General features: G+C 41.4%; 1 protein-coding gene and 1 long non-coding RNA gene across 7 annotated transcripts in view; one reads left to right on the forward strand and one right to left on the reverse strand.

Annotated features, from left to right (window-relative positions):
* The window catches only part of LOC140128901 (uncharacterized), a 44,279-nt gene extending 23,675 nt beyond the window's left edge, over window positions 1-20,604 (forward strand). For both annotated transcript variants that reach the window (XR_011855175.1, XR_011855176.1), the window contains exons 2-3: window positions 7,216-7,334; window positions 20,257-20,604. This is a non-coding gene — a long non-coding RNA (uncharacterized lncRNA). The remainder of the gene's footprint in view (window positions 1-7,215; window positions 7,335-20,256) is intronic.
* GRIA1 (glutamate ionotropic receptor AMPA type subunit 1) overlaps window positions 1-27,791 on the reverse strand; it is a 178,204-nt gene that overhangs the window by 122,876 nt on the left and 27,537 nt on the right. The window lies entirely within an intron of this gene.

Raw genomic sequence — 27,791 nt, forward strand, 5'->3', positions numbered from 1 at the left:
GGCACAGCACAGTACTACTACTCCTATCCTGTATATATGGACACAGCACAGTACTACTACTCCTATCCTGTATATATGGACACAGCACAGTACTACTACTCCTATCCTGTATATATGGACACAGCACAGTACTACTACTCCTATCCTGTATATATGGGCACAGCACAGTACTACTACTCCTATCCTGCACATATGGGCACAGCACAGTACTACTACTCCTATCCTGTATATATGGACGCAGCACAGTACTACTACTCCTATCCTGTATATGGGCACAGCACAGTACTACTACTCCTATCCTGTATATATGGACACAGCACAGTACTACTACTCCTATCCTGTATATATGGGCACAGCAAAGTACTACTACTCTTATCCTGTATACATGTTCACAGCACAGTACTACTACTCCTATCCTGTATATATGGGCACAGCACAGTACTACTACTCCTATCCTGTATATATGGGAACAGCACAGTACTACTACTCCTATCCTGTATATATGGGCACAGCACAGTACTACTACTCCTATCCTGTATATATGGACACAGCACAGTACTACTACTCCTATCCTGTATATATAGACACAGTACAGCACTACTACTCCTATCCTGTACATATGGGCACAACACAGTACTACTATTCCTAACCTGTATATATGGGCACAGCACAGTACTACTACTCCTATCCTGTACATATGGGCACAACACAATACTACTATTCCTATCCTGTTAATATGTGCACAGCACAGTACTACTACTCCTATCCTGTATATATGGGCACAGCACAGTACTACTACTCCTATCCTGTATATATGGGCACAGCACAGTACTACTACTCCTATCCTGTATATATGGACACAGCACAGTACTACTACTCCTATCCTGTATATATAGACACAGTACAGTGCTACTACTCCTATCCTGTATATATGGGCACAACACAGTACTACTATTCCTATCCTGTATATATGGGCACAGCACAGTACTACTACTCCTATCCTGTACATATGGGCACAACACAATACTACTATTCCTATCCTGTTAATATGTGCACAGCACAGTACTACTACTCCTATCCTGTATATATGGACACAGCACAGTACTACTACTCCTATCCTGTATATATGGACACAGTACAGTACTACTACTCCTATCCTGTATATATGGACACAGCACAGTACTACTACTCCTATCCTGTATATATGGGCACAGCACAGTACTACTACTCCTATCCTGTATATATGGGCACAGCACAGTACTACTACTCCTATCCTGTATATATGTGCACAGCACAGTACTACTACTCCTATCCTGTATACATGGGCACTTTTCTAATGATATTATCATGCCTGCTGCTCCAAGCCAGAGATGACGCATATCAATGGAGATGCCCATTAAAAATTTGGGGAATACTAAGGGAACATGCAGAAATGTTTGTGATGTAACATGTTTCACATATTTGTATCTTGGGCCTTTTTGTACGGACGTGGTGATCCATCCCATGGATGACATTTCGTACATAATTTATGTTCATGTGATTGGAACCACGTCGCGAATGACGAGTGATCCTATGGGATCCATTGATTATGTTGTGGTAACTCGGGACTACATGTGATGGTGATATAATGTTCGGAGGTTTCATTATGTGTAGCAAGCTGAGAGTCCTGTCAGACTGATGAAGAATCATTGGATTGTGCCTCCGTATAAAGCTACGCTCATACATCTCTCCAGGTTTCATTATATCAGATGTGGTCCCTAAGGTGAACCATTTGGGATCTAAAAGGCAAAGCTATTAGGACATTATTGGACTCTTCTTCCATACATGTACAAGAGAAGGATCCCATCTTGACACATGAAGACATTTTCATAGGTTCTTTGTTCTCAATCAGTGGGATGTGGAATGGATGTACCCCAGGGAGTACATGCCACAACTCTCTTGGTACAAGTAGTGACTCAATAAACAATGCAATGTATGACTATGTCCTAGGGGGTTGTCTGAAATAATTTATTTGAGTAAGGGGTACTTGGCAGGCAAACCTTGCCTTAGGAAATGCTTACTCTCCCCATTAGGATGACATTCCAAGGCCCTTAAGACAAAAACAAGATATAGGGCAGATCCAAATATATTGAGGTTCCAAAGATCAAAGAAATTCTATAGTCCTTCACCAAAAAGTTGCAGTAGGGTCCTCGCCTTCATTTCAAATATTCTGAAGTTCAATCTCACACATGAGGGTTACAGAAAAGATATTGGGGCTCATTTACTAAGGGTCCGCGGACCACACTATTGTCGGAATATCCGTTTTTTGTGGCGCACGCGACCGGATTTTGGCGGATCCGCACCGGCTTTCATGCGACAGAAATCGGGGGGCAGGCTTAGGACGATCCGATGGATTCGGACTACACGCAGAATTCAGCATTTCGATTTGTGTCGCAAGACACGCACTCACATGCACCAGGAAGAAGAAGGTGAACTCCGGTGGCAGATGTGCATTCCGACGGACATTCTGAAATGGGGATCGCGCGGGACCGGGTAAGTAAATGTGCCCCATTATGTAACTGAATCAGAACTTCTAGATAATTATGTTAGATTGGTGGGGTCCAAAACCGAATGTCCCCTTGATCAACCATCAACCATAGGTATCAATATGATCACTTCCTACCAAGCATGGCTCCGTATATTGTATAGTGGCTGTTCTTGGTATCACAACTCAGTCCCATTCACTTCAATAGGACTGAGATAAAACCAGGTCATGTAACTGGTGGAGGTGACATCAAAGGTCTGTTAAGTGGAAGCACTGTGGAGAATCTGGGAGTGGGAGCAGGTCATCAATCTCATTATTCTACAAATATAGTTCTTCTAGGGAGGGTCATCCTGTCATCTAGTAACAAATGGGTGTATACCTACTAAGAACTAGGCTCACCCTCACTCCAAACGTTTAATTCTAATTGTACGTCAATGAGACTAAGATAATAGTAGATCAAGGAAGTCCATAAAAGGTTTGTAGAGTGGAAGCACCATGGAGATTCTGTGTCCAAGAATAGGTCATCATTATACTAATACAGTTCCTGTAAGGAGGGTAAGCTTGCCATCTAGTAGCAAATGGAATTGTATGTACTAAAACTGGGCACATCCTCTCTCCAAAGGTTCAATTCTATGGGGCACCTTTACTAAGGGTCCGCGGACTGCATTTCCGGCGGGTTTCCCGTCTATTTTAGTTTTGTGCCACATTTAACAGGGGTTTTTGGAGCACGCGATCAGATTTTGGCGGAGACTTTCATGCGACACATATCCGGGGGCCATCGGACAACCCGACTGATTCGGACTAAGTGCGGGATTGAAAATCCTAATTGTGTCGCAAGTCATGTACTTACATACACCGAGAAGAAGAAGGTGAACACTGGCTAACCTGAGCACGGAAGCGACACATGCAGGATCTCAGGCGCACAATCTTGTTGAATCGCGACAGACTTCATCCTCGTCGGACAATGCACCTCGGGGATCGCGCAGGGACCGGGTAAGTAAATATGCCCCTATGAGTAGGCCATAGCGATGTCACAGTCCTGTAAAATGTTGGCTCCGTGGAATGAATGAGTCATGGATATCATAATTCTACAATACAGTTCCTCTAGGGAGGGACATCCTGTCATCTAGTAGAAAATGGGATTATACCTACCAGTACTGGCCACAACCTCTCATTAAAGGTTTCATTCTAACTGAACATCTGTAAGACTAAGTTAAAAGTAGACCAAGAAAGCCCATGATGGCCATCATTCTACTAATACAGTTCCTCTAGGGAGGGTCATCCTGCCATCTAGTAATAAATGGGATTATACCTACCAGGATTTGGCACACCCACTCCCCAAAGTCTCCATGTTAACTGTACGAACTACAACTATGGCATAAAGCCCTTGAGTTTATGAGAATAAAAGCTGTTAATCTATTTAGTGTGAGTCAGTATTTCCCATAGTAAAAGTCCCCTTAATGGAACATAAATCACTACTGTCCTATTTCCTGGCAGCTTCCTTGTCTCTATTTAGAACGCCCCTTGAAAAATTCAGCTGTATTTAAAGGTACAGAGGAGGTTTTACCAACATCATAATAAATATGATGTATCGCCCCCCCCCCCAAAAAAAAACAAAACCTCAGCTCTTCTCCGTTTGTCGCAGCTCCCTCCGTCGTAGCCCCTCGTAGAAACCTGATTATGCGGATTCATTCATTCATAAAAAAAAAAAAACAGATTGCCCCAGGATTAAAGATACGTTGAGACAATGAAACGATTATTTTTGAGATCTCCAATGAAGGGGAGCTCCGACCTCCTTGGCGCTCTAATTAAGAAGGAGCCAATGCGTTTTGAGAAGGTTAATTGTGCATGGTTTATACAGCTGCAGGAAGTAATCTCTCTCCGCGTCTCGGAAAAAAAGAATCAGAGATGGAACGGCCAGATGTCAATCAAGGGAATCTTCTGCAAATGTAATTGGATCCTTCCTACACCAGCTGTTTTTAATAATGACTACAAATGGCGCAATGAGGGTGGTCATTCCTTAAGCGGGTTTGTTTTTATGCCTATTTAATGTGTACATGATCCATTGTTACAATATGATGTGGCCGTACGGATAAGATGCTAGGAAAAAGACCTTTTTTTGTAATAGTTCTTGTCTTAATAGGTTACCTACTTAATTCTACGGGGGGATTTATTTTGATGTTAGCCCCGTCCTGCCGGTCACATTGGATGTACCAAGTGGCACCAGCTTCAATGTATATCACCACCCAGGGGTGGCCTAAGACTACCGTAGGGCCTGGGCTGTAGGAATATTATGGCTCCTACAAGTTTGGAATTCACTCTCTACATGTGGTACAAGGATCAGCTTCTTGGAGAATGTTGGATGTGTCTCTTCTGCCGGCCTCAATCTGCGGTTTCAGGACCTTTGAAGTTCCTGAACTGGTTTTTGTGTACATGTGTATTGAGAGCAGGAACAGATATACAAGAATTTCATGGGTGAAGGTCCTTCTCAGTATAAAATTTAGTGGGTGGATTTGGTGGCCATGAGCCCTCTAAAAGGCCTGCGCCCCGGGCTACCACCCAAATCACCTACATTATAATCTAGATCGTGCAGCTCTGTATGGCGTAGAGTTGTGGTATAACCTGTGGTAGAAACCCTGTTCCATGGCCTGGTACGCCTACTCCATGCTCCATCCACACACATTTGGAGTGGAGGTGGGGTTAGAGGGAAAATAGTTGCAATTCCAGACCGTGCTTCAGGAGATGCAATTTTATCAAGGCTTGTATGTCAAGTATTTGATGTCATAGATATGAAGATTCTACATCTTTATGTATTTCTGCTTGGCCTCCAGCAGAGGTAAGTTGGGAACTGCTATGTTTTTGCATTTCCACACCTTTAAATAACAATCATTTTTTTGTTGTTCCATCCACAAAGTCATATGGGGACTAGTTTTCTGCAGGACACATTGAACTTCCTAGTGGACACATTTAATATTCCTTTCAATGTACTAGGAAGCTGGAAAAAAATTCCAAATGTGATGGAATTGACAAAAAACGGCAGTAATCCCCCAAGGGGGTCTGATTGCTTTTACAATATTCTGCTTCACAACTGTATTGCAGTATATTGTAAATATATTGCTCATCTATTAAAGGCTGTAATCAATATCGCTGAATGATAGGACTGGGAACTACTAAGAGGCTTTCATGTCATAAAGTCGTTACCATCCGATGATGTTACAAGAGGACAGGATGCTGATTGGTGTCAATGAGGGCTGTATAATACATAAAACACCTGCCCTCAAAGTGGTTTTCCCACGAAACAAGTTAGGCCCTATACACAGGATAAGGCATAACATGCTCATTGGTGGGCGTCTCAGTGATCATGAGAACAGGGGGGGGTCCAAGGTACCTCCATCGGACCTTTTGTCGCTCCCCAAGATGAGTGGAAAAGATGGCCGCGCATGTCCTTCTGCTCCACTCATCTCTAGGGAGCTAACTTGTTTTGTAGAAAATCCCTTTAATTAAGGGGACCCAGCCTGTGAGCCCTTTCCATACTCTGCATTCTTAATTACACCACAGCATAAAGTTAAATGGGCTTTGCCCATGAAAGAAAGTTCTAAAATTGTAATCCCCTAGTGATATTTACACAATAAAGATCTTTTTTAACCCCCATACCTTTCAATTTTACTCAGCATTATTGATGTTTTAGCTCCTATCACTCAGTGATGATCAGTGTGAGATTCCAGAGTGTGGGCGGGGACTCTCTAAGCAGACAATTCATGATCCCTCTAGTGCTATGAGATGCTGTGCTGACCATGTGCTTAGATTATCAGGGTCCATGTTTATCTACACTTTTATTTGGCTTCTGAACTTTTACTAGTATCTGACACATAGAAAAAAAGAGGAGACAAATCAGAGATGAGATATGATGAGATCAATTAGATGAATATAACACACAATGACACTCTCAGCTCCGCAAATTCACCTAATTAATAAAACACACAGTCGGCTCTGCTATATGCCTCCCTCCCTCCTGACCTTATCTATCTGTAGCTTGTATAGTAAGTCTCTGCACACTGCTGCTTGCTGGCAGGAAGTGTGCAGATAAGAGAAGCTATTCATGAGAAGACTTACAGTCAGACCCAAGGATAAACAAAATTGTAAACACCGGGACTAATAGAGACAGGTAGTAATTATATCTGTGAAATGCTGTATTTTTCACAATAACAGTGGATTTGAGAATGTGTTATTTTTTTATCCGTAGTATATTTTAGAATCTTGTAATCATGGGAAGAGTCACCTTTTGAAAAATTTTATTAGCACCCTTAAATCATATCGGGATGATATTAACGGGGGTTGATGATCGGCATCAATATTGCTGTATAATAGAGAAGGCACCTGCCTTTAATGAAGCCTTATGTCATATCCAATGATGTCACAGGAGGGGCTAGATGACTGGCATTAATATAGTTGTATAATACAGAAGACACCTGCCTTTTATGAAGATGGCTCAGCTCAAACCTCAACGAATCATCTCTTAAACAGGTCAAGCAAAATGGCAGCCTACATCAAAGTCCACAATCAGAAAATAAAAGCAGAAAAAAAAATCATATTCTTCCTTATCTGGTTTGAATAAGTAAAACGTGTGTCTGTGTCTTATCATGCATTCTTTCAAAACTAACCGTCCTTCCTCTGTTTAATGCACATTACAGGAACTGGGGAGTGGGAAGTAAGCTGGATAAGTGTGGAGGAGAGGAGACTGACATAGGCACAAACAGGATGCAGCTTCCCCTCCCTTGGGACTCAGCATACGCTGCTAGCAGGGAGTCAGGTAATGTGAAATTAAGTTTTATAAAGTCCTGAAGTGATTCAGAATGCGGACAAAGGCATTTTTAATATCAGCATAGCATAGGTTATTGGAACCTGTCACCAGCTAAAATTATATTCCTGGGGAAAGGTTCACTCTAAACTGTATTGGTATCCTGAGGATGTCCAAAGCAATTGCTTAGGTTTCTTTATTGGTGAATGATCATCTCCTAATGTAGATTCTTTCTTCTTCCGTCCCTGTGGATGATGGAGAAGGCCATTTTCCATATGAATATCTAATATATATTGTGTGTAAGTCTTGTAAATGTTTTTCATAAGGCAGGACATATCCATTACGTGATATTCCTCAGGATCCTCCCTCCAGGCAATTGAGTGTGATGGGAAATAAAATAGACTATAAAGTATTAGAGGAATCAAATAAAATCCCAGAAATGTAATAATGTTATCATCGAAAGGAAGGGAGATGAGTTCACCCCGGCTAAAAGGAATCGTCTCTGTGTATCTGAAGACAAATCACATCACATCCCCCGTCCAGATACAGGCGCTGAGATGAGGATTCCCGATCCCCCCCATCCCCTTCCTGCGCTGTTATAACACGGTAACGGTAATGCTATTAATTTACTAGTGGTCCTATGACAGCCCATCATGTATTGTACTGATACTAGAAGGGAGGCGCAGAACAGGTGAACAGATAGAGAGCTGCAAGTATGGATCAATAGATGAAAAGATATGAGATAGATACATAAGAGGGGAGATTTATCAAGCTGCCTAAGAGTAAGAATGTGCTTAGTTGTCCATGATAAATAGATAGATAGATAGATAGATAGATAGATAGATATGAGATAGATACATGATGAATAGATATACAGTAGACAGAAATATAGATTAGGAATAGATAATCGACAGATAAAAGATTGATATAAGATAGCTAGATAATAGATAGATAGATGGATGGATGGATGGATAGATAGATGAAAGATGATGAATAGATAATAGCCAGATAATAGATAAATAGATAGATAGATAGATAAAATATAGATAGATGATTGATTGATAGATAGATAGATAGATAGATAGATAGATAGATAGATAGATAGATAGACATGAGATAGATAGATAGATAGAAAGATAGAGAGATAGATAGATAGATAGATAGATAGATAGATAAAAGATAGATAGATGATAGATAGATAGATAGATAGATAGATAGATAGATAGATAGATAGAAAGATAGATAGATAGATAGATAGATAGATAGATATGAGATAGATAGATAGATAGATAGATAGGAGATAGATAGATAGAAAGATAGAGAGATAGATAGATAGATAGATAGATAGATAGATATGAGATAGATAGATAGATATGAGATAGATAGATAGAAAGATAGAGAGATAGATAGATAGATAGATAGATAGATAGATAGATAGATAGATAGATAGATAGATATGAGATAGATAGATAGATAGATAGATAGATAGATAGATATTAGATAGATAGACAGATAGATGATGAATAGATAATAGACAGATAATAGATAGACATATAGATGATAGATAGATGTTGGATAATGAAGCCAAGCAATCTGAGATACAATATTTATGAGCGCTCAGCCTCTGGGTTATAAAGTCCATTATGTCTAGACATGAGGCTCACATTGATATTCCGGTCACTGACGCCGGATAACAGGGGGGTCACTGCCCGTAACAGGGACAACACCTGGGTACTAGCATATATCTGCCAGTGATAGAGGCTCTGAGATGGGGTGCACTTATATATCAGTACAGACACTGCTAGGATGTGATCTATGAGTGCTAGTAATACATTATATGACACGTATACTGCATACAAGAAGTACAATGATATAGCTAGGGATGGGCACTTTAACAGCAACAAAGGGTTAACTCTCCTCCATCGTCTATTTCATCCAATATAATAATAAGACTCCTTACATCCTGGATTCAACTAGACCTTGTAGTACGCCCAATACCCAACTATGGGGCCTTGATTAAACATTACGGACTACACAGATGAATCCACTGGACTCATTGTCAATGCTATGACTTTTCGATCTACTGAAGACCTCCCCCACCGGTGACAATCTATACAGAGCCCCCGGGCACCAGGGTGCGGTTCCATTTATAGTGTTAGAAGCTGGCACAGCGATTTATTATTTCTAGGAACCCAGTGATATATTGTGTGAAATGCAAAGTGTTACCTCTAGGAATAGGCTGCGAAAAATGTGACAGTGTTTAACTCTAAAAATGCCAGCAATGCCGGAATTATGTCACCGGGTATGTGGGAAAAAATGCATCTGTTTAGATCATTGGAATCAAAAGTTTAAATAGCGCCCACATATTGAGTGGCGCTGTACAAGGCACCCCGTGAAGAGAAGGTCATGGATTGAACTTTCTGAGATTGTTGGGATCCATCAATGGTTCAGTAAGCCTCAGTGTTGGACTGGGGTTACTTGGGGCACCCTACACCAATCTCCAGTAGTAGACCATAGCAGCTTCCAAACTGGACTAGTGCTAAAACTCTGTAGTCCAGTGTTCAGTCAGAACCTGGGTCGGCCAGAAGATCTCATGGTACTCTGATGGGCCTCTCGTACTCTGCTCAACCCTCTTCCATTAAATGTTATAGAATTCATGGTGGAGCTCCCACCAGAGTGGACCTTTAAGATTTACCCGTAAGCCAGCAGTTTAGGCAAACTAATCTACCCTGAAGCTGGAATTGTGTTACTAGGGTCTCTACATAGCAAAACATCGAACAGATGGTGTGTTTGATGTCTTGGTGGGCCCAAGTAACCCCAAACCAGTGCCAGACTGGAGTTACTTGGCCCACCATATACATGTATTCTAGAGTTCACCCTCCACTAATCTCCAGGAAGTTGACCATAGTAGCTTCCAAATTGGGCTTCTTCTACAAATCTGTAGTCCAGTGTTTAGTCAAACCCTGGGTCGGCCAGGACATCCTCTGGTACTCTACTCTGCTAAACCCTCTTCCATTAAATGTAATAGAATTCATGATGTAGTTTCCACCAGAGTGGTCCTTTAAGATTTACCAGAGGAAGTTCATGGAAGTTCAGAGGAAGGTCATAGATTGAACTTTCTGAGATTGTTGGGATCCATCAGTGGTTCAGTAAGCCCCAGTGTTGGACTGGGGTTACTTGGGGGCCACCCTACACCAATCTCCAGGGAGCAGACCAAAGTAGCTTCCAAATTGGGCCTCTTCTAGAAATTGTCCAATGTTTAGTCCCAGCCCGGGTCAGTCAGGGAATCCCCTGATACTCTGGTGGACCTATCATACTCTACTCAACCCTATTCTATTAAATGTCATAGAATTCATGGTGTAGCTCCTACCAGAGTGGACCCTTAAGATTTACCCGTAAGCCAGCAGCTTGGGCAAACTAATCTACCCTGAAGCTGGCATTGTGTTACTAGGGTCTCTACATAGCAAAACATCAAACATAAGGTGTGTTTGATGTCTTGGTGGGCCCAAGTAACTCCAAACCAGTGCCAGACTGGGGTAACTTCGCCCACCATATACATGTATTCTAGAGTTCACCCTCCACTAATCTCCAGGAAGTTGACCATAGTAGCTTCCAAATTGGGCTTCTTCTACAAATCTGTAGTCCAGTGTTTAGTCAAAGCCTGGGTCGGCCAGGACATCCTCTGGTACTCTACTCTGCTAAACCCTCTTCCATTAAATGTAATAGAATTCATGATGTAGTTTCCACCAGAGTGGTCCTTTAAGATTTACCAGAGGAAGTTCATGGAAGTTCAGAGGAAGGTCATAGATTGAACTTTCTGAGATTGTTGGGATCCATCAATGGTTCAGTAAGCCCCAGTGTTGGACTGGGGTTACTTGGGCCACCCTTCACCAATCTCCAGGGAGCAGACCAAAGTAGCTTCCACATTGGGCTTCCTCTAGAAATCTGTAGTCCGGTGTTTAGTCCGAGCCCGGGTCAGTCAGGAAATCCCCTGGTACTCTGGTGGGCCTCTCCTACTCTCCTCAACCCTCTTCTATTAAATGTCATAGAATTCATGGTGTAGCTCCCACCAGAGTGGACCTTTAAGATTTACCCATAAGCCAGCAGCTTGGGCAAACTAATATACCCTGAAGCTGGCATTGTGTTACTAGGGACACTACACAACAAGACTTTGAACAGAAGGTATGTTTGATGTCTTGGTGGGCCCAAGTGATGGACCTCCTGGGAAAGGTGGTTGAATTTGGGTTTTATATAATAAAATCAATGGAACATAGACGGTACTTAATATTTGGTATCTGTCCCTGAATCAAGGACATGGGTAGTTTGGGGAAATTTAGATGGAAATGGGTTGAGTTTTAAGTCAGTAGACAAGGCATTAAGACAGTAGGAGGGAAATGTAGGACTTGGTACAAGAAATATTTGGATTACTAGTTGCACAGATACACAGGCGGCTCTTTGGGACCCCAGCAGTTTTAGGTGGACGTGTCCAGGACATATTTGGTGCCTCTGGGTCAGATTAAAGCAGGAGTTTAGTGGTAAAGGTGGCAAGTGCACTGAACGAAGAAATGAATTGATGGATGGTGTGAAGCTAAGAAGGTGTTCATTATCTGTAGGGTCTCCTTCTGCAAGACTATGAGATGTTATATAAATATATATTTGTTATATATAGCTTTATATGTGAATCAGAGAAGTAATTTGAGAAATTCAATAAATGTTATAAACTCTTGACTATGATGTCACAAAAGAGTCATAAAATCTCTAAAAATAATTTGGACAGGATTGGGGAGACTAGATTTCAGTCCCTGAACCCCAACTGGGGGTGGTCCTTCAGATAGAGGCCCCAGGTTCCCTTTAAATATGTAGCATAGTATATGGCTATAAGAGAGTTTTATGTCAACTAGTAATTTATTGCATCCCGCCAATAGCTTAATATCTGATCTGCGATAGCACAAGCGGCGGTAAAGCGGTTATTACCATCTTGGGTGTTCTTACTTCACTGCACATCATTCATCTAAAACATGTCTCGCTCCGTCCTCGCCCGCTCTTTAAGTATCTTATGATATGCATTTGATTGGAGTCATTGCTTTAATTTCCCATGTCTCCCTAAACCTTATCTCTGTAATCCCTATGCATAATCTGAAATACGGAAATAAGATTACCCAGTGCGGCAGCAGAGGGGGGAGGAGGGGAAAGACCAAGCACAAATAACATTTCCACAGGCGGGGGCATTCAGAAAATCAATATCTGTCAATTTATTGCTGGTGGATATGGGAAATTTAAACCCAGGTGGAATTCATTCTTTCCGTGTGAAATGGAGATTCTGGCTATAAATCTATTGGTATTGTGATATTATTGTAATCCGGGAAGGTTAAAGAATGAATGCATCATCATATACAATATCATGGCGTGTGTGTAGTAGAGCCCTACGGATCCTATGGATAAATCTGGTGTTTTTCATGCCATTATTTCTGCCCCGGTCTTAAATTGGCATGCGATTGCACTTCCCTATTTCAGAGCAGTATTAAATAGGCTAAAAATGTGGCAGGACTCCAAGGAGAGACAGTAAGGGGTTCTGATTACTCCGCCCACACACAGTGATTGACTGGGAGAGTCCTGATTACCCCACCCACACAGTGATTGACAGTGAGAGTCCTGATTACCCCACCCACACAGTGATTGACAGTGAGAGTCCTGATTACCCCACCCACACAGTGATTGACACTGAGAGTCCTGATTACTCCGCAAACACACAGTGATTGACTGGGAGATTCCTGATTACCCCACCCACACAGTGGTTGACAGTGAGAGTCCTGATTACCCTGCCCACTCATAGTCATTGACAATGACAGTCCTGATTACCCCGTCCACACAGAGTGATTGACAGAGAGAGTCCTGATTACTCTGCCCCCACACACAGTGATTGATGGGTAGAGCCCTGATTACCCCGCCCATACACACTGATTGACTGTGAGAGTCCTAATTACTCTGCCCTCACACTCAGTGATTGACAGTGAGAGTCCTGATTACTCCGCCCCCACGCACAGTGATTGACAGTGATTGTCCTGATTACCCCACCCAAAACCAATGGTTGACAGGCTTCTACATTTACATTCTGACAGCAAAAGTTGTCAATCACTGTGTGTGGGTGGGGTAATTAGGACTCCCACTACCAACACTATGGGGCACATTTACTAAGGGCCATGTACCAGTTTTCTGTTGGACTTTGTATGTTCTTTCTAGTACAAAATGCTTGGATTTATTTAAGAAGGGTCCATGCCACATTTGTGTCGCACGTGACCATTTTGTGCCGCAGACACAAATTTCTGCATTGAAGGGGGCCTTCTGGTGCTCAGTCGGACCATGCAACAGATTTAACATGCAAAGTCTGACTGAAGTGTATTGCACACCCTATGTTAAAGGTGTACCAAAAAAAAAGTGGTGCACTCTGTCGGAGGAGGGCAGGGGGTGCAATATTCATGCAAAACTTGTGCCAGAAATCCTGACCTGCTGCACACTAAACTGTTGCTGTCAATCTCTGTGGGTGGGCGGGGTTGTCAGGGCTCTCACTGTCAATCACTGTGTGTGGGCGGGGTTATCAGGACTCTCACTGTCAATCACTGTGTGTTGGCGGGATAATCAGGACTATTGCTGTCAGTCACTTTGTGTGGGCGGGGTAATCAGGACTCTCACTGTCAACTGCTGTGTGTGGGCGAAGTAATCAGGACTCTCCTTGTATCTCCTTGGAGTCCTGTGACGATTTACTTGGCTTTTTACTAAGAATTTTCAGAATAAATGGTCAAGCTTTGGAACAGGGAGCTTCATAGTAAAGATAAAGCATTGGTAAAGATATAGTCACTGACAAATCTGAAAAGACCTCCAATATGGGTCATTGTGTCTGGCCGCTGCTTACTTATCATACTGCAGTTATTAGGAGTGACTGGCTTCATCTTCCAGCAGATACAAATCACCCTGAAGCAGAGAACCTGATCTTTCCGGCCTAATAAAATAAGATAGTAGATGAAGTGTCTGCAGACTGACTCCAATGAACGCTGGCAGACCGCGATAGTTATGCCGAGACGTTTTTTAGTGCTAAGGAGAAGTAAACTGATTGTTCTCTGCGTTTCATGATTCACGGTAGACGGCAATGACCCGGCACCATGGCTACCCGAAGGCGTCATCAATGAGGAAGCCTTTCTGATATAGCTTACACCTTCAGCTTTCTCTATGTGAGTGATGGTGCGTTAATATAGTTTCTTATAAACTGCACCTTTCATCCTTGCTCCATATTCTGGCATTACTTACTATTCGTCAAAATGACGGCAATGCTCGTCCTAAAATGTTTTACCGTTCTTCACAGAAAATGAAGATAACTTGATCGTGAAAGTCGAGCATTTTCTTGGCAATCCTGAATTTGCATAAGTAAACTCTTTGTGCTATGAAATAGACTTCCAGATCACCAACATTTAAAGGGGTATTACTCTACCTAGGGGATATCCTCAAGACAAGTGTAAATAATGGGGGTCAGTATCTTGGAAGTGGAGAGGTGTGATTTCCTCTTTCCATTGAAGTCTACGAACATATTCACAATACGTGATCAAATTGATGTTTATTGGCAAATTGAGCACAAAATTAATGCAAAACGCAATCATTTTTGTAATCTCGCAGCAATCAGAAGGTAATTTGACTGCACTGTGTTAATATATCCTATGGGAAGACTTACAGATCCGAAGACACCTGCTCTGGATACACGCGTGCCAGACTACCGATACTCCTCTAATTTTAGGCTTCTAGATACTGTATACCTTGGAACCATTTAATGAAAAATTAAAGCAATTTTGCAAAAAGTCTTTCTTAAAAATATTTTATGACGGGGTAGATTAAATAAGGCCCAGGCTTTATGAATTGTGGACCTCACGCATCTAATTTTCTAAAATGTCATGACACCTACTTTCTACATATGATACCAGAACCAAGCTTTTTTCATACATAAAAGCAAAGGTACAAGGGTCTTATTCCACGCTTTAGTTTTCGGAGGACCTTTTTAAGGTCCTGTAAAGGCTGTTCTCTATACATATGTTTCAGCAGGTCCTTATGTTTATTGTATTTACAGAGAAGCATCAAAAGTGGTTAGTTTAAGGGACAATTGGCCCCTAAGAAGTTTTAGGCCCAAGGCGACCAGCTACACCACACATATTATAATCCATTACTGTTTTATGCAGATTATGTATCTCCCTAGCAAAAGACTACAAACAAACATTATGTAGTCTGACCCTACTTTCACACCTCTTTTTTTATCTTTCTCCTTCTTTCGATCACCTACAAACTTTATGTTATATAGTGGAAATGAACTGATGTAAGGGTTGTGACCACATGGTTAAACCATACACTGGGGGTCATTTACTAAGGGCCCGATTCGCGTTTTCCTGACGTGTCACCCGAATATTTCCGTTTTGCGCTGATTTTCCCTGAATCGCCTGGGGATTTTGGCGCACGCGATCGGATTGTGGCGCATCGGCGCTGGCATGCACGCGACGGAAATTGGGGGGCATGGCCGAACGAAAACCCGGCGCATTCGGAAAAACCGCCGCATTTAAAAAAAAAAAAGGTCGCGGTGCTCGCGCTTACCTTCACTAGGAATAGGCAGATGAACTTCTGTGCATTCCGGGGAACTTCAGCGCAGCAGCGCCACCTGGTGGAAGTCGGAGGAACTGCCTTAATGAGTCCCGGCCGGACCCGAATCCACCGCAGAGAACGCGCCGCTGGATCGCGAATGGACCGGGTAAGTAAATCTGCCCCATTGTTTGTAGTCTGTTACCAAGGAAATGCATTGCTATGCATAAAAAGTAAATGTAAGATGGTTAGGAATTTTAATTAAACATTACTTGATATTACAGCAAATAAGACACAGGGAAATGGAAAAAACATTTGCAATCTATCCGTGTTAATGATATATAAAATATTTAAACCCCCTTAAAAAGAGCCTGAGTTTAATCTACACCGTAGAGTAGACAGTATGAGCCACTCCCTGTAACACAGAACTCCCCTACCCAGAGGTTCCTTCCCCGCAAATCAAACAAGGAGTCCTCTTAGTCTAAGATATAACATAAGCCAAGTTAGTAGATGTTAAAATTTTTCAAAAAAGCTGGTCCAAGATTTTTGACTCAATCTTGCTGGCAATAAAAAAGTGAATCAAATTGTATGTTTTAATTTTCAAACATTACATCTGTACATTGATGAAAAATATCCAACTTTGGATTAGGGATCCTTGGGCCCACCACATAATATTATACTGGGCTCCCACCCACTATCATCCCTTAGAAAATATACCCTGCAAGTTTCCGATTTGGTTTGCTTTCTGCTCTGAGGTCCAGTAATGGGATACAGCCTGGGCCCACCGGAGGATCCTCTGATCCTCTGGTGGGCCCGTCCGACACTCGATATTTCCATTATACAGTGTATATTCCTTTAAGAGGATTTGTTTGAGGTCTGATGACAGTAGACATAAAAAAAAAAAAATTTCATTCATCCATTTTGTAAATTCTGTGAATTTTTGTTGCACTTGGAAAATAAATCTTGTATTCTATGCATGTGGCTCTTTGTGTACTAGTGACTCATCTACCCAAGATATTTTTCATTGCTGCAACCTTTCCGGCACATCTCCATTTTGCATCTCAGACATCTCAGAGTTGTATCATGCCGGCTCGATTCGTTTTCTCTGGCTTACGACACTCTGCAATGATTGTATTGCTAACGGAAACAATATATCCCAATATGTGTTCCTACATCAATTGTGAATGAAACATGAACGCTGAGAATCCTGGATTTATAGGATCCTGGCTGTAAAGATGCACTTGAGTGAATGCATGATTCACAGTACGGCAAAGCAAAGCGCAGTTATAGAGTGTCAGGACCAATAAAACACCATATCACTTATGATAACCACAATGTTGTATGTGCTCAAATTTCTTGTGCCTTGTTGGTCACATACTTTAGCATAACAATATTTGCTCAAGTTATAAAACACCCTGTTTTTCTGATGGTAGATGTGTCCTACTAACCAGTTCCTGAGTAACTATTTTCCTCAAACATCTTTTATTATAACTCTATGCCCAAAGATTTCAACAATATAGTGCAGTGGTGGCGAACCTATGGCACGGGTGCCAGAGGTGGCACTCAGAGCCCTCTTTATGGGCACCTGCACCATCACCCCAGCGCATAGTTCGCCAGACCAGACTCAAGGCCTCTTGCAGTCCCAGGCAGCCCAGGACCCTCAAAGGAAGTTACAATGATCTACACCTTCTTTCTACTGTATTGGTGTCCTCAGCTGCCTATACAATTTAAACATGTGACAGAGCAGGGAGTTATAAGTTACTGCTTATTGGCACTTTGCGAAAAATACGTGGGTTTTGGTTGTAGTTTGGGCACTTGGTGTCTAAAAGGTTTGCCATCACTGATATAGAGTTATAAAAATTATGCTTATGAAACTGGGGTGCTCTGGCTACATCACCAGAGTGCCCCATCCTATCATTTATTCACTCCCCCATTACAATACAAGTCCCACCCATCCACAGTGCAAAGAGCAGGTGATTTCAAGGACCAGGTGGGACTTGTATCGTAACAAGGGAGGGAATAAATTGTAAGACGAGGCACTCTGAAGTGCTCCGGTGACGTAGCCAGAGTGTACCAGACTGATTAGCATACGTTTTATTGCAGAAATCTGCCCACATTGAGTTTTAATAGCAGAAGTCCTGAGGAACTGGTTAGTAGGACACATCTACCATCAGTAAAATTGATGGTAGAGATTTTTTAAGTCCTCAGCCCCAAACTGTCCTTCTGTAATCCTTGTATATTAGCAAACCTGTTATAAAGTTTATCTTACTAATACACAAATTATTAAAAGAGACTACTGGGGCATGGAGTAGCTTGTCCGGGCTGTGAGAGCATTGGCTACTCCATGCCCCAGTAGACTCTGCTGTCTCACCTACTCGTCCTAGTTGGGGCAGCGACGATACACTCAGAGCGCACACACTCTTATCATTGCTGTCACCGACACCAGAGCAGGGTCGACTGCGCATATGCAAAGCTTGGGAGAGCTCGATTCTACTTTAATAGGTAGATTCCTGGTGGTAGGTTTCCATTAAAGAGAACCTGTCAGGTCAAGTTTGGACCCTAATCCAACTACTGGTCCATATAGACCTGTGGTTTAAGGTCCCAAATTGGACTGTATGATTACTGACTGTGGCCTCAATTTAAAGAGGACCTGTCACCCAATTTATCGGCACTAGGAGCTGCTTACTAAAGTAAGCAGCTCCTAGTGCTTGATCAAACGCCGCAGTGTTATAGTGATAGCGTTACCGGAAACCTCCGGTAACGCTATCAAACACTGCGGCGGGGTACAATGTAATTGTCGGACAGCTCGCAAAGCTGTCCGACATATTCATGAGGGTGCGGGGTTGGGGCGTGGCTAGGAGTCACTGCCGGCCTATGGAGCGAGTGGGGCGGTCCGAGGCGCTGCCTCTTCCCCGGACCGCAAGCTGTCCGATGATTACACTGTTCCCCACCGCAGTGTTTGATAGCGTTACCGGAGGTTTCCGGAGGCGCTATCACTCTAACACTGCGGCGTTTGATCAAGTACTAGGAGCTGCTTACTTTAGTAAGCAGCTCCTAGTGCCGAAAATTTAGGTGACAGGTCCTCTTTAACAAAATTTATGGTCACCTATCTGTGTGTCCAATGAGGCGCATCGGACTCACACCTGAAGGTTTCAGTGCCTTCTGTGTTGCGGCAAGTGAAGCTGGGTTAATACCCCAGCTCCATTGTGCATGTGAAGTTCCTACGGCGCTTGTTCAGTGAAGCCAGGGTCTACTACTCTGCTTTCAATTTCCGCAACACGCAGGCGTCTTGATCTCCGGAACAAGGCAAGTAAAAATGTTTGTGTTATTTTTTTATCCGACCACATAGAATACTCAGACAGAGCGATTTGGGAAACTAAACCAATGGTCAATATGGGCTTTAGTGTTCCAAATTGTCCGGACAGGTTTCTTTGAAATCGGGTATTTTGACACTTATCTTTTTGCTTTTGTTCAACTTAGGCCTCATGATATGGAATCTGTCTAATAACTCTATACCTCAACATAGTATGGATGTATGACATCCGATAGAACATAACAACATTTGTTTATATCAAATAGATACAAATAACTAGTTATATCTCTGTTCTGTACACACATTTGCAAAATACGGTAGTTGTTTTTATATTTTGACGGGGTGAAATATTCCTAAATTTTCCAAATGCCTGTTCCGAGTTACACTTTTCTTATAGCTTCTCCCAGAGATGTATCATGTATTGAGGACATTTCTCATGAACTCTAAAATAGATGTCTACAGATGGGCACGCTTTACTTTTAGAGCTCCATGTAGAAGTTTTAGACAGGTGTGAAAATAATGTTGCAAATAAATATATAAAGAATAGAAATCTTAAAGGACATCTACCAAGAGCTTAGTCATGGTAGTTGTGTCCTAGTAAGAAGTTCATTGTTCGCCAGGATTTCTTGTATTACAACTCTATATTCCACAATTGAGAAAATATAGAGTTATAAAAGTTATACAAATTAGCCTGGGGCACTCAGACTACGTCACCCAAGCGCCTCAGGGAGCCCAGTATTTTAATTCATGTAGCGATAGTGGCCCCACCTGGTTCTGCCGGCGGTAGGCTGGGGTGGGCAAAGATTAAAATACTAGGCTCCCTGAGGTGCCCGGATGACGTAGTCTGAGCACCCCAGGCTAATTTGCATAACTTTAATACTCTATATTTCTACAATATAGAGTAATAATAAAAGAAGTCCTAAACCAATGGTAGATTTCATTTTACAATAATATTCTGTTGCAGAACATTGATCCTAAACATCCAGTTTATGTCATATGAATTCATATCAGATTTAAGAAGAAGAAGATGGTCCTGGATGTAATAATGTGGCCTCCGAGAGCTGTGATCTCAACATCAGGCTGTCTGGTATTAACTGAAGAGAAAACTCTACATCCACAGGAGATCTTCAGCAAGTTCTCCAAGTTGTTTGGAACAACCTCCCTGCCGAATTCCCTTTGAAAACTGCATGTAAGTGTACCTAGAAGAATTACTGCTGTTTTGAAAGTAACGAGATGGTCACAGCAAATATTGATCCATGTTACACTTATATTTTTTAAAGGATTCTCACTTTATAGTATTTTTTCACACCGGCCTAAAACATTTCCGTAGGTCTATATATCAGCTGTATGGAGCCAACCTCTGGGCATGTGCATGACTGGAAATTCTGGAAATGTACTCAAAACTGTATTGCTGGATCTATTATATCATTTCAGCCAATCATTTATAAGGTATCCATAGTTCCATATAATTGCGATGTCTAGAAGTGTCGGAGACCTTGGAAGCCTCAAGCTATTGAGCTTATTCATGTTGACAAGGATTCATAAGTCCATCGAAAAGGAAAGAGTAAAGGTCAATTGTACTGCAAGAAATACCCCATATTTGTAGGATGCGTCAATCCCATTGAGAGTAGGCATTACTCAAGTGTCCGCTTCTCCCGTCAATTGGACCCGGCTACTAATATGTCATAGCTACGCTGTGATTCGCCAATTAAAAGCTGATATGTTGGCTTTTGCAATCAAGTCATTTGAAAAGTGACCAACTATAACCAGGTCAAAGCCATTTTATAGATCCGTGTCCCCTGGGGAGCGTTGTTTAGGGAGAATATAGCCAAAGGCCATAGATGTTAGCACTTTCGCTCCGTACAGCCGAAATTTTAATGCTATTTGATGATGGAGCACAGGTGGCTCATTTACTGTCATTTATCTTCAGTGACGTTTGTGCACAATTAGGAATTTTATTAAGATCCATGGTCAATGGTGTAAGGGAACACACTTGTCTGCCTATAAATCAGCTAATTTAAGGAAAAAATGGTAAAACACAACCTTGGTATCAATATATTCCACAATTCTTGACCTGATATCTTAACTTTAGCGTTTTTTTGGCAAAAGTTCTATGTTTTGGTGTTAACTTTCTCTGATACATTCCTAGAAGGCCATGAGTGTCAGTCAATCTATGTTTTCATATCATATGAAGGCCCCCAATACCACCAAGTCTGAGGAATCTTTGCCTTATATAATATGAAGTTAATGTTAAAGGTGCTGTGAGGAGACTGTCAAAAAAGTTTCAAAACTTTCAACTTTTCTTCCTTTGTTTAAGTTGAGACCTGAATTCTAAGGCAGTCATTGATTTCCCTGGATGGCAGTGTGACAATCTGATACATTTTCACATGTAGATAAAGGAACTCTTCATAAAAAAAATCTTCCCCCGAGTTTCAGTATGTGGATGTAGTCAGAAAAATTGTTCCGTGTTTGTGGGTTTCTGGAAGCTTGACATGTATTCCGAGAGTGAGAATTGGCGTCGTGATGATGAGTTATATGGCCTCCCACACAACTGGAATATACGTATCCTCAATGTGAATTTTCACCAAGACTCAAGTATGTAAGATACATAAAAAGGATGAAGTTGAAGTTGTACTTATCCTGAAGACGAAAATATTAATAGTACTAATAGCATTAATTTATATAATCATTCATAAGGTCCACAATGAAGGATTGTACATATCATAAAACAAGGCTTGTATCAAGATTATGGGAGGTCTGAGAGAGTCTTTAAAATCTGCAGAGTAGGTGACCACAAGTCCCTTGACCTTCTCCACTTCTAGGTTTTAGTCATCCCATGCAACCAACAGGAAGTCAACGGAACGCAGGATAGAGCTGCGGCCTGAACTCCACTAGCTTCAATGGGATGACCAGCTACGTAAGAAGGTATGTAGAAAGTCGGGGAACTTAAGGTTCTGAATTTTGAGGAGGGTGGGGAGGGGTCTTGGTTGTCAGACCTCCTTCTACAATCATACATTTATCACCTTTAGAAATGTTTAAAGAAAATCTAACATTCAGTTCTACCTTATGAACAAGAATCATTATTGCACTCGTCTGGGCACCCTGATGCATTTACTGTATCTATGATTAGAGATGAGTGGACCCTCAACACGCAATTTAGCAAGTAGACCAGATTTGGGTCTAGTGTTCAATGAGAGCATTAAATTCCAGAAACACATGCGCGCCACCATTTGTCCTAGAAACATCGCTCCCCAATGAAATCACAGGATCGATAATACTATTGGGGCTTTGCTGGCAGCATATAAAGGGAAACACCCGTGATCAATGCCAGGAAGATGAGCATTTGTATGTACCTTAACCTGTAAACTCATCCCTACTTATGATCCTTCTTTATGTCCTCCTTATTCATAAAATTAGATCTTAAAAATATGAAAATGAACTAGAAGTGCTTCGGTAGGTGTCACCTTCTTGCACCCCTTACACGCAGACACTTCTTACACGCCTACCACTTGATCCGCCAAGCCTTCTCCTGCGCGGTTGTGATAAACGGAAGTAACAACATCGGCAGGAGGAGGCAGTGTTGATGAAGTGATAAGTGTGTTAGAAGTTTTATGGGGTACATGTTATATAGCCTGTGTTGGCATAGTCTGGAGGGGCTCTGCCCCGCTGGAGCACTTTGGCTCATTTGCATATTTTTAAGACGTTGTTTTATGAAAAATTAGACCATAAAGAAGGATTATGAGCATAGTGTCTGCATCAACTTTCCAACATTCCACCGATTGTAATTCTTAGCTATGGCATTCATTAGCGCAATCCGAGGCATGGTAGTAGACCACTCATTGCTATTTCTAATCCCTCCTGGTACCACATCATACATTTCTAACTGCTAGTTTATTCACTGAAAACATTTTTACTGTGAACAAAAAAAAAATTATGGTAAAATTTCATTTTTTTTCTCATGTCCCCTCACTGAAATAAAATAAATAATATCATCGTAGAAAAAGGAGGAAAAAAACAAAAATTTTTGAAATTTTTTTAATTAAGTTGAGTATTATTAATACTGAAAATTTTGTTTTAACTAATCACATCTAACATTTTAGCCCACATGCCCAACACCATTAAAAAAAAAAAATTGCATCTTAATATGGCATCTCCAAAGAATTCCAAAAAATGGGGATCTTGTATTTTTCCTCATTCCCTGCCATAACCAATTTTTTCCTTCATTTTTTTCCAGGCCGAGTCAGTAGATTGAATGTTCCTTTTCTCTATAACATTCCACATTCTCTGTAAATAAAATGCTTGTGAATTTTTAATGTGCCCCTAAGGCGGAGTTATCTAATTGCATGCAACCCCCCCCCCTTTCCCCCATAGAACGTGGTTATGTTCAGGAATTGCTCTTCCTTAAAGAACCATCACAAGAGAATAATAGGTTTAATTTATCAAACCCGTCTTAAATTTGCCTATGGCAACCAATCACAGCTCAGTAGTATGGATCTTTAATATGGCATCCATTGAATCATTGTACCTCATTGAGCCTAATTGTGACACGTTCATCAGGGTCCACCATTGATGATTTAGCAAAAGGGATGTCCCTCATACAGTCGGTTCTAAGAAGAGGACCTCCATTATTCTAATATTGACGGCCTTTCCTAATCATCTATAGAACTGTTAGACTACATCTATTAGACTACTTAATTTGGTCACTGTATGTTGGTAGGGGGAGCGGTTAGCTTTAAGGCTATGTCTAGACCATGGGTGTCGTGCCATGTATAATGCTGCAATAGGGCAATTGTTTTCCAATGGGAAGGTGGTCATCTAACTTGAAATAAAACAGAATTGTCTTAGAAGTTGATGTCTATGAGTTACCAATGTTTTAGATTATGTTTGAAATATGACCGCCATCTTGAAAGCCCTCACATTGGATCAAAGGCCAGTTTTTCAAATAGGAGATGGTTATCAAGCCCATCTCAGAAGACCCGAATTTTCTCAGAAATCAATTGTTAACGATAAGATCTGCAATATCTCTGCAACATTTTCTCAATTCTCCATGGATTCTCTTGCAGCATGATAATGATTGGCTCCAGCTTGAAAGCCACCATATTGGATCAAAGGCCAGTTTTTCCAATAGGAGATTATAGTATCATAGTATATAAATTAAATAAATGTTTTATCCCCATAACCCGTGATATTTTTTCTCTCCAGAAAGTCATCCAGGCCTCTCTTGAACATGTACATAGAGTCCGCCATAACAACCTCCTGCGGCAGAGAGTTCCATAGTCTCACTGCTCTTACAGTAAAGAACCTTGGTCTATGGCGATGGTAGAATCGCCTCTCCTCTAGGCGTAGAGGATGCCCCCTTATCCTGGTCACAGGCCTTGGTATGAAAAGATCTTTGGTGGGATCCTGTCTGTTCAGGTATTTGTACATTGTAATGATGGTCATCTAAGAGATCTCAGAAGACCTGAACTGTCTCTGAAATCAATTGTGGCAATAAGATCTGCCATAAGTTTTACCAACAAAGAAATTCTCCATTGATTCTCTGTAATGATTGTCTCGAGCTCTGTGTTCCACGCCTTGGATCTGCACATCACAAGGAACGTTCCTTGTCTTTTTAAACATTTCCATGTTGTTAACTTTTGAGCCGCAAAATATTCCGGTCTTCTATGATCTGTTACATGACTATTTTCCCATTGGATAAACTTGGCCTTGAACCAATATGGCGGCTTTAAAGATGGTGGCTATGTTCAATATACAACCTAAAAAATCAGGCCAATTACACATTAGTTGCTGGTTTACCAAATATGTCATGTTCTCTTTAGTTGGTGACATAAAAGGGACCTGGCACGTTGGACTTGCCCTATTGGTAGCTCTCTAAGACCATATACCATGCTATTGTGGTGGATGGGACCAAGGACAGAGGCAATCACTACTGGAGGAATTGTAGGAAGCTTTATAAAAAGTCATCTAAACTCATCAGCTGTTTTTTTAAGGTTATTTAAATCTCGACCAGTGTACAATAACTACCCCTCCCCCCCCCCCCCTTGGTGTAAGCCTCTCTCTCTCCCCTTATTACACTGACATGATTGGATTGTCTCTATGCAAATCTTATTTCCCAGACTTCTCCGATTCCCCCTTCTTCTTCTTCTTAGATCATTTGTTTCATTTGAACACGGCAAAGTAATAAGTAATCTAACCTCATTATTTTCGTCTTTTAATACCCTTTAAATGTAATGAGCTTTTTCTATGGAAGGCATCAGAGCAACATCTCTGTGGGAATTTAAGGATGGAGACGAATAATTGAAAAATGATGATTTTTTCGTTTTTTTTTCGTCTAACATTGCACTGCTGTTGTACTAATGGGGATTATTAAAGGTCTGGTGAATCTTGGAAATAAAAATCCTTCTAAAGAACATTTCTCTGGTCGGGGGATGAGATGATGAAACTATAGGACACTGAATGTGAGGTTCTATAGTAATACTGAGTATGTAGAGATTTTGAGGTGTAATGTGGGATGTACAGTTTATAGGTCCAGTAGGGGGTCTGACGCCTAGAAGTGTTGCCATCTGTTTTGGGGAATAGTAAAGACTGTAGATAGATCTACAAATGATACAAGAGTAATGTAAAAGGGGTTGCCTACTTTCCCTCATGTTTTTTGTAATGTGTACTTATATTTATGAATACTATCATAAGGTCCTGGCAGGGCGATTGTACATGGTTAGAGATCACATGACCCTCCATCTGCAGCCGTTTTATGGACAGGAATCTCTGGCTGATGAGGTAATAGACAGGAGGCTTCACTTCACAAATCAAGAAAGCAAAACGATTACTAGATGTATATTGGTCAATTACCTAATATCCTGCCCCCCACACTTACACACACATCACAAAAAACATGAGGTAAAGAGGCCAACGCCTTTAAGAAATGGCATACTGCTAGGGCAAACTGTTGGGCAGTGTTTCCAAAACATTCTGGGGTCTTCAGAATTCTGGGGTTTCCTGGAATTAGATCAGAATCTTCCCTGGTTTAGGTCTTCCCCGTTGGTTTTCGGGTGCAGAGAATATGCTCAAGGGGAGCCAGACAGATCAATGTGAGACCCTAAACTAAATAGAGGGTTTAGGGCAGTGATGGCAAACCTTTTAGACGCTGAGTGCCCAAACTACATCCAAAGCCCACATATTTTTCGCAAAGTGCCGATGCGACAATATAAACAGTAACTTATTACTCCCTGCTCTGTCACATGTTTAAATTGTATAGGCACCTGGGGACACCAATACACTAGAAAGATGGAGAAAAAGCTTAGGTTATCATTGTAGCTTCTTTCTAGGATCCTGGGCTGCCTGGGACTGCAAGAGGCCTTGAGTCCTGTCTGGCGGAGTCTGCGGTGGGGTGATGGCAGGGATGCCCATAGAGAGGGCTCTGAGTGCCACCTCTGGCACTAGTGCCATAGGTTCGCCACCACTGGTTTAGGGGATCATTTATCTTAGGCTTTCTCTTTTTTCTCTTTTTTTTTGCATTTTTTTTTTGCGTATTTGCATGTTTGTGCCAAAATTGACTAATTTTTCACTCACCTAGCAAAGTTAGGCACACAACATATCTTTGAATCCAGATGTGGACATATAAAAATGGCGCAAATCGCTGTTAAAAGGTCGCAAATAATGTTTCGGAAAAACTTAAGAAAGTGTTGCAGAAGAGTTTGAGACTCCACAGCTGTCTGATATATCAACCTCTAAGATAAAGTCAAAAACCCAGAATAACCAAATGCACAAATGTCCTGACTAAAGATAAAAGACCCCGTTAGTGTCCCATATCACCCTGACAGGTTCCCTTCAAAGGGTGATGGCCCAAGGAACAGGTTTGGGGCCACTCAAATAAAGCAAAGTGTTCTGATGTCTCCTCTACTTCTTCAAAGTGGAAGAGAGGTTTGCCAAAGATTGACCTATTAAAGTTCTTGGTCCCAGTATGGTCCCAAAAGGAGTTGTCAAGCTTGTTAGTAGGATTGGCCATCAAAACTAAATCCATCACAGTTGGGATTCTGGATTCTGTATTCGAATGAAGAAACTGTAGCTTGATCAATTTTTGATACCAAACACCCAAATCCCCACCCAACACATGAACATACCCTTAAAATCAAACTAAAAAAATGTATCCTCGAATTTTAGGTTTAATATAATTGTGCATACTCCTGCATCCATATCCCTGTACATCAGAAGCCTAGGCTTCCTAAACAAGTGTTAATCTGTTTTTCAGCCAACTTTAGACAATGAGCCATGAATTCAAGAAAAAAAACATAAAGTGTGTAGGATGCTATATTATTATGGGAGAGAATAGGCCACAAATAGCACACATTTTTAGCAGCTCCTACTGGCCTTTCGAGCCAATCAAAAGACTCCTGTCGTGAGCCCAGAGCACCCTGTAATTATCCAGTGAAAGAGGCTGTGAGATTACACAGGCATTTGGCATAAGCACACAAGTAATGTTCTAGTTTATAAATAAATCCAAAAAAGAGAAAAAAGAACTAGAAATAAAACTAAAACTGGGGTACGGA

Source organism: Engystomops pustulosus, chromosome 4 (genome assembly GCF_040894005.1).
Source record: "Engystomops pustulosus chromosome 4, aEngPut4.maternal, whole genome shotgun sequence".
Classification (NCBI taxonomy): domain Eukaryota; kingdom Metazoa; phylum Chordata; class Amphibia; order Anura; family Leptodactylidae; genus Engystomops; species Engystomops pustulosus.